General features: G+C 23.4%; 1 pseudogene; it reads right to left on the minus strand.

Moving 5' to 3' along the window:
* Positions 1-1,100: 1,100 nt before the first annotated feature.
* LOC130670589 (probable serine/threonine-protein kinase clkA) lies at positions 1,101-4,311 on the minus strand (annotated as a pseudogene).
* Between the last annotated feature and the right edge of the window lie 1,891 nt (positions 4,312-6,202).

Below are 6,202 nucleotides of genomic sequence, written 5' to 3' on the forward strand. Positions count from 1 at the left end.
CGTGCTCAAGCAAAAATTTTCACTAATCGGCTACTTTCTGAGAAAACACTTTTATTATTTCACAAAGTCGGCTTATGAATTTTTTTTTAATTCGTAGGAAAGGGGCAAAAAGAGCATGGGGTAAATTGGGTCATTAACATTTTTTTTATTTAACGTTGAGTTTAAAAAATACGTAATAATTGAAAGTAAAAAAAATATATATACATATATTTTACTTTTTTTCTGTATTTAATTTATGTGCACATACGGGATGATTTAAAAAAAATTTATTTCTAAGTGTTAAGATTTTTAATAGTTAAAAAAAGTACAAGAAAGTTTTCACGAACTCTTAATTAATGAGAACAACAAATGTTTTTTTTTTTTACAAAAAAAGCATGAATAGATTGTAGAAATGTGCGGATATCGTGTTGTAAGGAACAAAGGAGCAAAATAATAATAACAATAACAACAACAATAATAATAATAGTAACGCGAGATAAGATGGAGCGTGATGTGAAAAGAAGGAAAGAAATGAAGGCAGGAATAAAACTTTGGTCTCACTTTTGGTAAACGAGGACGCTTTTCCGTCGCGGCGTAACGTCACCGATAATGAATATCATATTACACAACGAGTGTTTTTCCGTGTCGTGTCTAAAATACAAGGATTAATAATATTTAAACTAAAATTAAAATAACAAAAAGAAAAAAAATAACGAGTGGGTTTTTGTTAACAAACAAGACCGCTCATAGGTTTAAGTATAAATAAAACTATAAAAATAAAAAAATTGATGCAAAAGAACCGGCATACATTTATTGCAGATAAGAGATATCGTTAGATTAGATAGGAATAATTTATTGTACATAATTATCACCGACAATGTTTACTAAATAAAATGAAATAAAATAAAAAATAGCAAACAACTGGAAGTGAACTGAAAATATTTAAAAACCCTGTGTTTTATTTCTTAAACTACAATACGATCGACGTTTCCTTTGTACTTGAATGGCTTTTGATTCCCGTTATTACTGTTGCTCTTTTTACCAGGATTCCGTCTGCACGTTTTTATTTATTTTCCAGGAACCAAAGTAATGGAAAAGCTCGGGTGCATGCAACTTTTCTCTCACAAGTTATTATTTTCGAACTCGATATTTATGCACTCTATGTTATTATTATTATTATTATTATTATTATTATTATTATTATTATTATTATTATTATTATTATTATTATTATTATTATTATTATTATTATTATTATTATTATTATTATTATTATTATTATTATTATTATTATTATTATTATTATTATTATTATTATTATTATTATTATTATTATTATTATTATTATTATTATTATTATTATTATTATTATTATTATTATTATTATTATTATTATTATTATTATTATTATTATTATTATTATTATTATTATTATTACTATTATTATTATTATTATTATTATTATTATTATTATTATTATTATTATTATTATTATTATTATTATTATTATTATTATTATTATTATTATTATTACTATTATTATTATTATTATTACTATTATTATTATTATTATTATTATTATTGTTATTATTATTATTATTATTATTATTACTATTATTATTATTATTACTATTATTATTATTATTACTATTATTATTATTATTATTATTATTATTATTATTATTATTATTATTATTATTATTATTATTATTATTATTATTATTATTATTATTATTATTATTATTATTATTATTATTATTATTATTATTATTATTATTATTACTATTATTATTATTATTATTACTATTATTATTATTATTATTATTATTATTATTATTATTATTATTATTATTATTACTATTATTATTATTATTACTATTATTATTATTATTACTATTATTATTATTATTACTATTATTATTATTATTATTATTATAATTATCATTATTATTATTATTATTATCATTATCGTTTGCGGATTTTTCTTAACCGATCTCTTTTTTTTTTCGAATTACTTTCAAAGCAAGTAATTCAATTGGGAGTTGAGTAGGAAATAGAATTTTTAAAAAGACCTGCATGTTTAATGAGGATTTAATGCATGTAGACAACAGAAATTTTTTCCCTCCTCGGGCTTTATAGAAAAAGCGTGAGGGGCTGGTAGGGGGAGGGGGATGAATAAGAGAATGTAATAATATTGATAACGGTAATAAAAAAATGGTCTTGGCAATTCTTGTCGTCTCCATTCTCGAGTTAACGACTTGGGAGTTTTAAAACGCGACGGGTAAAATGCAGGCAATGGGGAGAGTTTACCAAGTTTTTGAGTCTTTGGATAAAGTGAGAGTAAAGATCGAGAACCGCGTTCGCGTGGTCGGCTAGCATTTAATAACCACGTTTGGCTTACTTCCAAATGAACGCTAACCAACCGCGAACTAGTCCTCCAAGCTCTGTTTCATACAAGTTTTACCTCCTTCTCATCCTCCTCCTTTTTCTTCTCCAGCTACAACTCACAGTAAGAATTTAATTGCCAGACATAGATTTAAACTGTAAGATTTACCGTAAACATTATTTTTAATTTTCTTCTGCTGGGTATTATATATTTTATATAAGATTGTTATGTCGGTTATTGCTGAGTGAAATGAAATGCTCATGAGAAATCATTTTGTTGATATTGAAAATGAGCCGCCGCTAGAAAGAAGAGGAAAACCGGGACTTGAGAAGTTTGCAGAGACAAATAGTTGGAAAGACGCCCAAGGAGGCATTCGCTGCCCCCCAACATTTTCTGGGAGTAGCCGGGATAAGAAACAAAGGTAGGTAGAACACGATACTTTGCGCATACCTAGAAGTAAACACTGCCACTAGTAACCTCCTTTTTTTTGTATACCTTCTCCTTTTCCAATGCTCCTCGGAATCCTAATTTTCGCTTGAGGCTTCGTAAAAACTTGAAATAAGACCGGGACTGCAAGTAATCAAGACTTTTTTTACGACAAAATTAACAATTTAAATTAATTTTTTTTTCTTTGTAGAAACTAATACTTGGATACTTTGAATTCAATCTTATTAGTTTTCTCATTTGCACGTGACTGAGCTAAAAATAAATTAATAGAATTAAGTAACAAAATTTTATAAAAATAGAATTTATACGACCGGTGGAATTTTTAAATAAATTCAATAACACGAGAGTTACAGATATTGTTTTCAAGAAAATCTTAAACTAAAACTTTGATGTTTTTTTTTTATTCGTGTCCTAGAGAGGCCACTCGGGCACGTGTATCAGAGATAGTCTTTACTCTATGTGCAAAAAAAGGATGTATAGAGTAGACGAAGCCAGAAGCTACACACGTCGTCAGACATCCCAGGGTAAGAAAAGAAGACAAAAATAATAATAATAATGATAATAGTTTTATAAAATAAAAAAATATAAAAAAGTTGGATAGAATAGACGTCGAGAGGCAGTAGAGGTTTTATAGTCCTGGTTAGATGGCCCAGAACGTGCAAAAATAAAATAATAAAAAAAGAAAAAAAAATACGAGCGAACGTGTATAGTCGAGAAAATGGTTCGACGCATTACCGTTACGCTTTTTCCATTAACCCCTTCGTGTCAGAGACTGTTGGTCACTTCAGGGTATCGAGGACTCATTTTATAGATCAGGATTCAGGATACAAGATGCAAGACACAATTTTATGTTTTTATAGATTTTTTTAATTTTATTTCTTCGCTAATGTCCTTTTAATTTTTTAATGTCGTCATTAAATCTCGCAAACATTAAAGGCGGTCTTTTATTATTTGCGTATTCTGGTTTATTTATACTGTCAATTCTTTATCACTGTCATTTGTTATTATTATTATTATTATTATTATTATTATTATTATTATTATTATTATTATTATTATTATTATTATTATTATTATTATTAATTATTATTATTAGTATTATTATTATTATTATTATTATTATTATTATTATTATTATTATTATTATTATTGTTATTATTATTATTATTATTATTATTATTATTATTATTATTATTATTATTATTATTATTATTATTATCATTATTATTATTATTATTATTATGATTATTATTATTATTATTATTATTATTATTATTATTATTATTATTATTATTATTATTATTATTATTATTATTATTATTATTATTATTATTATTATTATTATTATTATTATTATTATTATTATTATTATTATTATTATTATTATTATTATTATTATTATTATTATTATTATTATTATTATTAGTAGTAGTATTATTATGATTATGATTATGATTATTATTATTATTATTATTATTATTATTATTATTTTATGTTGAATTTATTGAAACGATCAGACTTTTATATTATTTAAATGAAGGAACAACGACTTTACTGATCTGCGTTATTGACATCAATTTATTATTTTGCGGGTAACGTTTCGTTAATGGTAATTAACATCTTCAGACCCATATCTATATTAAAATTACATTGGAAATTTAGATAAGTTATAATATAAACAGTATAAAATGTTTTTTTCACTAATTAAGTATCTATCACTAATTGTTAAATTATTAATAAAATTGACATCAACAATGTTATGTAAGTTGATTTATTTTATAATAATTTTATACCTAATTTATATGACTTAAAACTATTAATTGTAATACTTAATTAGTGAAAAAAACATTTTATACTGTTTATATTATAACTTATCTAAATTTTCAATGTAATTTTAATATAGATATGGGTCTGAAGATGTTAATTACCATTAACAAAACGTTACCCGCAAAATAATAAATTGATGTCAATAAAGCAGATCAGTAAAGCCGTTGTTCCTTCATTTAAATATTATTATTATTATTATCAATATTAATATCATTAACTACTATAACAAAATTCGTAGTTGCATTGTGGCGCGTTATGTAATTAAAATGCCCATTGAAATACGTCGCCATAGGATAATAAAACGACATTATATTTGAGTATGAGTTGTAGACCGTCATCAGCTCTCTGAAGCTCGTTGTGGTCGCTGGTCATGTTAATTATTCTCACAGTAATTATCTAATGAATACTTGCCCATGAGACTTGTTCCCGGTTAAAGGCAAATTTATTCTCAGTATATTACTCGTCATTTAATTATTCGATATAAAAATTTTTTGTTTTTATTTTTATGAATTAGGGTCGAGTTGGCCGACAACGGACTTTGAGGAATTAAAAGCATTTTTATGAAATTAAATATTTTTATTTTTACTTTTATTTCATTGACATTAAAATAAATTCTTTCGCTTAAAAACACCGAATAACTAGATTTTTTTTTTTTTTTATTAACTAGGATTATTTCAATAATTTAATTTTAAAAAATTGTAATTATTATGATAATAAATATGGAAAAAGGGTAAAGAGAGTTTTATAAATTATAAAAAATTCACTTTGAAAATATTACCATCAAAACCGAGATAAAATTTTTTTAATTCAGCTTTTCTGAGTTTACTTTACAAAAAATAAATTTTATTTTATATTAAACTTGAGCTTTTTTTTCTACCCCGATATTACTGTTTGATGAGCGCGAATAAATACTAATTGAATCCTAGTTCGTAAGCAAAGGCACTGTGAAAGTTTAATTAATATTGGAAGGAGTAACATATTTATACATATATATATGTGGGTGATGTAATTATCAAAATTGCCAAGTTGAATGTGAATTTAGTTACTTCAAAGGTATCAACCAAAATATATTACTAATGAAACTAATCCAAACTCATACGCAATCCATTGCAGATTTTCACTGTTTTAACAATTTAATTTGTGTAATTGGAATTTTTTTATTATACGTTTTGCGTTGTCTTCCCGTATGAAAAAACCATATACTGTCGATAATATATAAAAAAATATATGGTAAATAACTGACCATACATGGCGGCAAAATTATCACTATTGATTAATATATGATTTATCATATATAATAATTTATACGTTTAATATTATAATAATCCATACCATTTATAATATATGTAATTATATACATGTGATATTGTATCAAAAATTATATGACCGCTTTATATATTAATTTATAACATAAAATATATGTTTCATCTTATAAATTAATTTATAATTTAAATATTATTATAATCCATATAATTTATAATATATGTAATTGTATACATATGATATTACATCTCAAATTATATTCTCGTTTTATATATAAACTTATAATTTCAGTATTATAAT

The sequence above is a fragment of the Microplitis mediator genome, chromosome 6, assembly GCF_029852145.1.
Source record: "Microplitis mediator isolate UGA2020A chromosome 6, iyMicMedi2.1, whole genome shotgun sequence".
Classification (NCBI taxonomy): domain Eukaryota; kingdom Metazoa; phylum Arthropoda; class Insecta; order Hymenoptera; family Braconidae; genus Microplitis; species Microplitis mediator.